The sequence below is a fragment of the Fukomys damarensis genome, unplaced genomic scaffold (genome assembly GCF_012274545.1).
Source record: "Fukomys damarensis isolate Sample0158 unplaced genomic scaffold, DMR_v1.0_HiC HiC_scaffold_14, whole genome shotgun sequence".
Taxonomy (NCBI): Eukaryota; Metazoa; Chordata; class Mammalia; order Rodentia; family Bathyergidae; genus Fukomys; species Fukomys damarensis.
The window spans coordinates 23,121,902-23,132,326 of record NW_022900926.1 but is presented as its reverse complement, the minus strand read 5'-3'; the positions used below and the strand labels follow the sequence as shown (position 1 = coordinate 23,132,326).

General features: G+C 33.2%; 1 pseudogene; it reads right to left on the bottom strand.

Annotated features, from left to right (window-relative positions):
• Positions 1–236: 236 nt before the first annotated feature.
• On the bottom strand, positions 237–8,159 carry LOC104863963 (annotated as a pseudogene).
• Between the last annotated feature and the right edge of the window lie 2,266 nt (positions 8,160–10,425).

The following is a 10,425-nucleotide window of genomic DNA, read 5'->3' as shown; positions in this document are numbered from 1 at the left end:
GTTCCTCTAGCCAAAATGAACAAGAGCTTCAGTTCTTCCACCTCTTTTCCAGCACTTGAGATTGTCTTTTAAGTTTTAACCATTTCACCATGTATGTATTGTAATTTTAACTTACATTTCTCTAATGACATGGTAAATATTTCATTTGCTTATTGGCCATTCATGTCTTATTTTAGTGATATATTTGCTTTTTTTCATTTTGGCAGTTTTTAATTAAAGTTGTGTTTAAGATGACTTTATCCTTGCATCTTTTCAATTGTTTCTTCGTCATATTTTCCCTTTTCCTTTCCTACTTGACAAGATTTGGCTTTCTGTTCCAGAATCTTTTTGCAGCTTTTGTTTAATTTTAGCCTGGTGATAATCACCTTGCTGGTGTGACTGCCCCAGTGGTGCCATTTGCCTTTTCCCACTGCACCCATTTGATGCAGATGATGTATTTCTCCTTGTAAACCTGGACCACTTTTCCAATCTGCTGACTTTTATAGTGTCCTAGCACAACTTGAATCTCATAATCCTTTTGGATGGGCATACATCGAACATTGCATTTCTTTCTGGGCTCTTTGGAAAGAGGGGAAGATAAAATCTTCCCGAGAATATGGGAAGGTGAATTGAAATGGCTTTTATGGTTCTTGCTTTGGTCTGACATCACAAAGGGATTGAACTTTATTTTGGCCACTGTACCTCCAGTGATGGCTGCAAAAGGGTGATGTATTTGAGTGGTTTGTGTTCTTACTAATATAACAACTACTCTTAAAGTGTGTGTGTGTTTTGCTACAATAAAGGTTCTTTATATATTCTGGATATAAGGTCTTTGTAGACATATGTAATGCCAGTATTTCTCCCAGTCTGTCACTTAACTTTTCATTCTCTTAAATGGAATGAGCAGACTTTATTTTTAAAGAAATGTGCTTCTTCATGTTAGTGTGTTATTAAATAAATATTTACCTTTAAAGTGATTGTGAAATTTTTCCTCTATTTTCATTTAGAAATTCTGTATTTTTAGTTTTTTCATTTGAGTCTGTGATCAATTTCAAATTAATTTCATGTATAGTGTGAAGAGATGAGGTCCTTCTCTGCCTTTTCCTCTTCCTCCCTCCTTCCCCCACCTCTGTTCCCCCCTCTTTCAATATTGACTCTTTACTTTTTTTTTAATCTTTGGCCTAACTACCCAAGAGCTTGAACAAGTAAGTCCTTAATAGGTAATGCCATTAAAAGGATAACAAAATACTAGAAGAAAAAGGCTATAACATAAATATTAAAGTCTATTTCTAAGAACTACCAATAGACACTGAAAATTCAGAAAACTCTTCAAAGAATAAAATCTTCTACTGAAAAATATTCCTGAATCTATAAATTGGTACGCATATAAGAAAGACTAAAGTTAATGATTTGTTTGTAGGAAAATATGTCTTATGTCATATGTAAGTATACTCGTTAGTCATTATACAACTAGACTGCTCTGATTTTCTTTGATCTTGTCAAAAGCACCTGATTGAAGCTGGGGACTTCAATGATGTGTTAGAACAAGTAATGATACACCAAGGACGTCCACATCTTAATTCCTGGAACCTGAGAACATGTTACATGATGATATGTTACTGAAGATGAAAGATGAGTCATGACCAGGAATGTGGGCTAGGAAAAGCAAGGACACTGACTTTTCCCCTAGATCCTCTAGGAATGCAGCCCTGCTGACACGGGGATTTTATCTCACTGAGACTGAGTTTTTGTTTCAAATGAGGCTTATTTCTTTTCTAACACAGTTTGTTGAAATAACCATCCTCTCTTGATTGAGTTAGTGCGGACATTTTGTTAAAAATTAACTGACCATATATGTGTGGTTCTGTTTATGGATAGCATTCCATTCCCACCGCTCTGTGTCTGTCCTTTCACCAATACCATACTGTCTTGATCCCTGTAGCTTTATAGTGAGTGTTGAAGTCAGAGAATAAATACTTAACATTTATTCTTTTTGTGAGGAATTTGGTTAGGTTTAGTCATTGATATTTCTATTTAAATCTCAGTACTAGCTTGTCTGCTTTTGTTTTTTTATCAGAAAGCTACCTGGTACTTAACTGCAATTAGGATAGCATTGAGACTATATACCAATTAGGAAAGAATTGACATCTTGCTCTTGAGTCTTTCAATTTATTAATATAACATATGCCTTCATTTGCTATTTTTTATTAATTTATCTTAGCAATCATTTATAATTTTGCTTATACAGATGGCACATATTTTATAACTGATCCCTAAGTATTTCATGTTTTTATGCTATTATAAATGACATTTAAAATTTTTATTTTGTAATTTTTCTGGCTCATATGTGGAAACACAATTCTTATGTGTTGACCTTATACCCTTCTGCCTTGATTGATTTTATTAGTTCTACTAAGTGTGTTTTAGATTATTTAGGATTTTCTGTTTGTGATCATGGCATTTATAAACAAAGGCATTTTTGTTTTATTTCTCTTTCCAATTCATAAGATTAGAAGTTTCCATTTTCTATTTCCTTCTCTTCATTTATTGATCTGTTTTCTAATTCTGGTAGACTGTTGAATAAAAGCTCAGCATTCTCAATTATGAGCTGAGGTGGAGTAATCGTTGAACATTAAGTCTGAAGTTAACTATAGAATTTCCAAAGTACCTTATTTTAGGTTATAGAAGTTCCTTTCTATTCTTAGTTCACTGAGAGTTTTTTTTTTAATCATGAATGTTGAGGTTTTTTTACCAACTGAGATGATCATATCGATTTCTTCTTTATTCTATTTGTGTCGAATTTCATTTATTGTTTTTTTCCAAAGGTTAAATCAACCTTACTCTATATAGTCATGATGTATTTTCCTTTTTATATATTGTTTAACTCAGTATGGTAATTTTCTCTTAGGGATATTGGCAAGTACTTTCATGAATGATACTGGTCTGTAGGGATTTTTGTTGTTGTTGTTGTTATTTTTTTTAATGATATCTGTGGTTCTGGTGCTAGAGACATGCTTATCTTCTAAGATGCTTCCTTCTTAAATATTTGATGTAACATACCAGTGAAGCCACTTTGGTCTAAAACTTCTTTTGTTAGAAGAATATAATTAAAATTTCAATTAGAAATAGATTTGGAAATATTCAGTTCGTCCATTGTTTTCCTTTGTCAAGTTGGAAAATCTGTTTTTAAAAAGTTTTTGTGTTGCTAAATTTATTGGTATAATTTTGTAGATAATATTTCAATGTTATCCTTTTATTGCCTTGAAAAAATAGTGGTATTCCTTTTTATTCTTACTATTGATAATCTTTCTTTATAAGTCTAGATAGATATTCATCAATTCTATAAATTTTAAAAACAAACTAGCTTTTGATTTTATTGATTTTTATATTGGTTCCCTATTTTATTGATTTTTTTTAATTCACACATTTATTCTTTTCTTCTGCATAATTTAGCTTTTTACTCTGTCTAGCATTTTATGGTGGAAACTCAATAAATTTTAGAACTTTATTCTTTGTGTGTATGTTGCGGGGGAGGATTCAGAATTGAGCCCAGAGCCTTTGCACTGAGCTACATCCTATCCTTTTTAAATTTTGAGACAGGATGTCCCTTGATTGCTAAATCATCCTGACTGGGCTTGAGTATACAGCCTTCCTGCCTTAGCCTCCCAGAACATTGGGATCATAAGGAGATGCCACTATGCTCAGCCATTTTCTTTTCTAATGTAAACACAGCTAGTATGCATTTTCCTCTAAGTACATTTTAGCCAAATTCCATAAATAATAAAATATTGTGTTTTAATTTTCTCTGTGAATTCTTCTTAACTATGGATCATTTAGAAAAGAGCTGTTTAATTTCTAAGTATTTGGACATTTCCCACAGATTTTTATCTCTTGCTATCTAAAGACCATACTGGCCAGAGGCCATAAGTCTTTTCCTATTTAAATTATTTAAAATGTATGCACAGTGGCTCATCATTTATACATATGCTCCAACAATAGCAGAACATATTACTTTATTTATTTATTTTCCTCATTGAGTTTATTGGTCCATTTTAGGTATACAGTACAGTTACATTCATCATTGGGATCTTGTACCTTTACATAACAGTTCTTGGTTCTCATTTTTACCCCTTACCCCTGCCCTCCCTTCACCCCCTCCTCCCTTCCCTATTTACAAATACTTTCTTTCCATTTTTTCATTTTCTCATATTTTTTTCTTTTCCCTTATTTCTTTTCTCCTACCCTTCCCACCTCCCCTACACCTTTAGCCCTTTTCTTGGATGCATATTAAGGATATACTTATAAGTGAAATAAATAAGTCACACGTGTAAATACCAAATAGTTTCTCTGGTGTGAAAAACTATAATCATAATTAAGATCCTAATGATATAATTGACAATGTGAAATAGAAAATATTACTTTAAACACAGGCACATGGAACATTCTCTAAGGATGTTTGTTTGTTTATTTGTTTTTTGCCATTGGTGAGTGAAATGCTCTTTTCGTGTCATTTAGTTTTTCATGCTGTGCCAGGGCATTGCAGCAGTACTTCAAGGTTCTTTTGATAAAAGGTTGATAGGTTTGTTAGAAACTGGTAATTCTTCCCTAAATTATTTTCACCTACTTCTGCAGATTATTTTGGCGTGTGGTGCCCAGGCTAAATGTGTGGCCATATGACTATTCTCTAGGCAATGATAAGTAAGCAATAGGAATGTGGACATCTTTGGGGTCATGTCCCTAAAGAGAGAGGCTTGTCCTTTCATCCTGCTACATAGGATGAGGATGTGGCAGACAGTCATGTTGTACCATGTGCCTGTGAGGTACTTGCATATGTTTTCTTCCCTGTAATGAGATCCTAGCAGTTATCAGGGATGCCTGTAATATCCTATTGGCTAATACTAGAATCACAATATTCATAATCATAATTCTATTTTGTCTTCACAATAAAGTTTATCACAAAATTAGAGCAAACAGTAATGAAGAAAAATAACTCTAGATGAAGAAAGGAAAGATAGAAAATTTATTTCTGTACTTATTCAAAGGAGTAGTAAATTGTAGATATTAAGAAATCCAATTTGGTAAGGCAAGAGGAGAGCAAATTTGAGTTCAGCCTTGTTAACTTAGTGAGTTAGAGGCAACTTCGAGGCTGTGTCTTGAAATTTAAAAATTAAAAGAAGTCACACATGTATAAATACCAAATAGCTTCTCTGGTGTAAAAAACTACAATTGTACATAAGATCCTAATGGTATGGTTGACAATGTGAAATAGGAAGAAAAGGGCTAAAGGTGTACGGGAAGTGGGAAGGGTTAGGGGAAAGGAAATAAAGGAAAAGAAAAAAAAATATGAGAAAATGAAAAAAATGGAAAGAAAGTATTTGTAAATAGGGAAGGGAGGAGGGGGTGAAGGGAGGGCAGGGGTAAGGGGAAAAAATGAGAACCAAGACCTGTCATGTAAAAGTGATGAATGTAACTGTACTGTATACCTAAAATGTACCAATAAACTCAATGAGAAAAAAAAAAAGGCTATAGCTCAGTGCTAAGGCCTCAGTTTTAATCCTCAATACTCTGACTAGTTGAATGTATCTAACCCTTATGTAGTCACACAAATATACTCATTATTCCTGCCTTTGTTGCTGAGTGAAGTTGTAATAATAATCCTATGCTTACTGAAGGCTTGAATTATACCAGGGTATGTATATGCATCTTTTTTATAGATGAAAAAGCTGAGGTTCAGAGAAATAGCTTGCCCAGTGTCACACATTCTGTAAATGGAGTTGCTGAAATTTGAACTTATAAGGCATTCTAACTTGAGTTCTTAGGATACTTTCTGCTTGTTCCCCATATTGAATATTAGGTGAGATAGTGCTGACACTGCAAGCCTAATCCATGTCTTTTGTTTCCAATAGGTACTGAGAAACTGGGAAGGCATTTAAATGTTGCTACAGTCTCTTACCCTGCAGGTAATTTCCCCTTGATTCTAGAGTTTGGCAGTGTGTTTTCTAGTGTTGATAAGCAAAAGGTGGAGTATTTTCCTTTTTCCTTTGGTTCAAGATCAATTCGCTTCTTTCATGTTTTCCTTTATTTTCTGATAAAGGAGAAGAATAAGAGGATAAATGTGAACACTTAATCATGTTACTTAATATTATGCAGTAACGTGAAAACATGGTTTGCTTTATCTAGACAGATGGGGTTTTATAAAATAATCATGAATAGTCTTTTGTTCAACTCGCGGAATAATTATGCACCAAATTGGAGCATACTTTCTGAAAAGGTCATCTTGACCACTAAAGGATCTCTTTAGGCATTCATGATTGTTACTTCTTGATCAGTGTGGTCCAGGTTGAAATATATTTTACTGTATTTTGGTTTAAAGCAGTGTTTAATGAATAAAGTAGTTCCTCAGAAATTTGAGAGCTGTGGTTACTTGCAGTAATTCACTCTTAAGTCGTCTATATGCTATTTAAAAAAAAATCAATAGCTTATCCTCCCTTTGTTTCTTTCAGTATCAAGAAATAGAGATTTTTTAATACATTCAGTTTATGCTCAGTTGTGGGTGAAAGAATTAATTCACACAGCGTGCCCATAATGACACTAAATTTGTAATTCAGGGTGGTTAAAATTGCAGATGCTGAATTGATCTAAAGAACAGTTTCAACCTAATGAATTGATTTGGAATAGCTAGTCCATCATTAAGTAGCAATTAATCATCAAGAGAATGAAATGGCCCATAATGAGCGACAGAAAGTTTGTGTTTGTTTGTTTGGTACCAGGGAGTTTGTGTGTTTGAATTATAAGATACTTGAATTAATGTACATTTAAAATTTGTGATAAATATAGTGATATTGTGAAAAATAGTATAATAATTCTATTTTATGAACTTCGTATCACCATTTTATAGTTTATACAGTAGTCATAAAGTAACTACTGTGTGATAAATAGTAAAATTCTTTTTATTGTTTTATACTCATTCAAAAAGATAACACAAAATTAGACAATTTTTCTTTTGAATTCCTACATTGGATACACTTAATATGGATTTTGTTTTTATGACTTGTATCTGAAAATTTGACTTTTTTAGATCATTAAAATTTGTATTGAAAGCATGTGAGATTTTTGAGCCTAAATCAGGAATTTGTTATGTTTTTATCAGCCATCTGAAGCCATAATACTTGCTCTTTAGAGGCAAGTATTAAACAACTTATGATGTGGCTATGCATGATGCATGAAAAGACAGGTAATATTTCAAATTGTGTGCAAAACTGCCAAATATTGGATGTTTGGTATGTGACTCATGAGGGTAAGTGAAAAATTAATCAATTTTATTGGTGAGAGCGGTACCTTATGGTGTATGAGAAACCTTTGGAAATAACAGGGAAAGTGGCATCATATTGCAGACGGATCCATAGGCAACCAGAGAACCTCAGCCTAGATCAAATAGGAACAGCCTGGGAATTAATGTAGCTAATGGGTAATTATGTACCAGACAAAGTCATAGCATTTAAGACATATTAAATAATACCTACAAGAGCCTTTTGTAATAGATAATAGTATTAATTAGATATCAGGTATAAGTAGTTTACACATGAGTAAACTGGGGTATGGAATGATTGAGTAACTTGCTCCACATCTTGAAAGTGGTCGGGCTGAGGTTGAACTCTGGCAGTTTGCCCAATCAATCAACATTCTTATTTAATTAAATAAATTCTTTCCTTATGACTTGTGTGTTTTTCTGACTTTTTCTTGATTAGGATGAAAGTTATAGCTTCCTGCCAGTAAATGTCTAATTTGTCTGAAATTTATATCTTAAGAATATTCAAGCTTTAGAGTGTTTTTTCATTATCCTACTGGTTAGTCTAATGTTGAAGTTAAGAAAAAAAAATTTACTTTAGCCCTTTTGTTTGTTTTTATGAATATAAATATTATGGCTTACTTTATGGTTTGCTCCTAAGAGTTTTCTTTCTTTTTTTGTTTTTTTGTTTTTTTGAGACAGGGTCTCACTATGAAGTTAAGGCAGACCAGGAACTCACTGTGTAGCCCAGGCTAGTCTTGAACTCACAACGAACCTCCTGCCTCAGCCTCCCAAGTGCTGGGATTACTGGCATGCACCACCATGCCCGGCCTCCTAAGAGTTTTCTAAGGTATCTTTATCTGTTCCTCTTTCCATACTTACAGCTATCCATCTAGCGTAGGCTTTCTTTGGGTTCTCAATGTTATTCCTAACTCTAGTCTCCTAACACTTATTTTCTAGAATAACTCACAATGTTCTAATAATAAACTTCACTTTTATATGTAACTAACACCCCTTAATCTTATTGATATTCAAGGCCTTATTGCCTTGACACTACCTTTGTAATCTTTCCTCAAAGCTCTTATTCATCACTAAAGCTCATGTATTGAGTACTTATTACTAGTCAAGATTTGCATTTGCTTTTGGATATACAAAATAAGTATAACATAGTTTGTACCTTTGAAATCCTTTCAGGGATTATCTCAATCTTCACAGAAACCATAGGAGTTATGTACTATTGTTAAGTCCATTTTCCTGAAAAAAAAAATCCAAGGCTTGATGAGTTTATGTATTTTATTCATGAAAACAAGATTACTAAGTGGCAGAACTTAGATTTACATTCTTACTTACATTCGATACTATACTGTCTCATAATTTTTCTAACCCTAACTCACTTAGATATACTGAATACTCACTACTCCTTTTATATCTCCTCCCCTTTTCCTCATTGTCTCACCTTATATCCTTTTTGAAAGTAATTTCTGATTCTCTTCATCTTTATCTGTTGAGTAATGACTACTCTTGAAAGTTATAGATAAAATTGAAATTTCCTACCACAGAATCAAATCTCTTTTTAAAATGAACTCACATAGTGCTATAACTTTGTATGCTGGTTATCCAAACTATATGCTGAGCTTTACCAAATGTTCTAAATTTTTTTAATCAAGAGAAGTTCCTAATTATGTAATATGATAGAGAAAGTTCTTAGAAAAGCTCAAACAGACTCTCCACCAGAGTTGCATTGGCCTAGAAGACATAACATTAACCACATTTTAGCACAATTTTCATCATTCTTTTGTGGTGTAACTTTTCTGATGATGTTTAAACTTTAACATAAAAGGAAGCATCACTTTATATGGACAACTTGAAATGGAAAAGAAGCTCCATGGTTTTCCTGTTTGGCTGGTGGGTTTGACCTTTTCCACAAGTACATTTGGTTTCAACTCATGCTAAGTAGGTGTCATATGGATATGTTATAGTCAACATTCTTTCTTTGGGTGTCCTTGAACAAAAAATTTTCTCTCATGACATGCTGTGTATATTTACTTTCAATGAATATGAGTTCTGAATTTGGATTTAGAAAGCAGATAATGTGACTAAAATTTATATATCTTCATGCTTTGAATTTAGGGCTGTAGGGATGGGCCTGAATGTGAAAGGAATAAAATATAAGAGAACCTTCTTGCTTAGCCATGAAGTAACTCATGAAAATAGATTTAGTTTATGGGCTCTAATCAAATCTGTTATCTCTCATTTTCTTGAAAAGTGGCCTGTGTTATCACAGTACAGCTGTGAACCAGATGTTTCTTTTTCTTACTGTGGCTCTTGTGAGCTCTCTGCTTTAAATTTGTATATCATTTGGGATCAATAGATGAAAAAATACTTGTAGGTTCAAAATATGGTTTCTCTGGTGTGAATAAACTGTAATAATACATAAGATCCTAGTAAGATTACTGACATGGTGAAATGGGAAGAAAGGGGCTAAAGGTGTAGGGAAGGTGGGATGGATAGGGGAAGGGTAATAAGGCAAAAGAAAAAAATGTGAGATAAAGAACAGATGGAAATAAAGTGGTTGTAGATGGGGAGGGGAGGAGGGGGTGAAGGGAGGGCAGGGACAAGGGGAAAAAATGAGAACCAAGACCTATCATGTAGAGGTACAAGATCCCAACAATGAATGTAACTGTACTGTATCCCTAAAGTGTACCAATAAACTCAATTAAAGCTGAAAAAATAGGGGTTAGGATTATTGTTTATATGTTTTTGAGTTTTTTTAGTTTAATCTAATATGTTTAGATTATTTTCTTCTAATTGCTCTTGTATTTCCTTAAGCCTATTGAGAATGGTTTTTCCATACTCAAGTGAGGTAAAATATTGAAATAATTAATAGGGTAATTCAAACAATGTTTCCTGCCTCTCTCATTTGCTCTTCATTCTTCTACCAAGCCTAAATTATTGCCTCAGTTCTCTGTTTAGTACTGAAGTCAAGAGACTTGAACCCTAAAGAAAAGAAACATTCATACAGTGATAAATACTGAGATTATGAAATGGTAACTTGAGTCATTTCACACTTTCACTGACCTTATATCATAGTTGCATCAACAGGAGCAAATATTTTGGTTTGTGAGTATGTCTAGGATCAGCTAAATTAAGGAATTGTA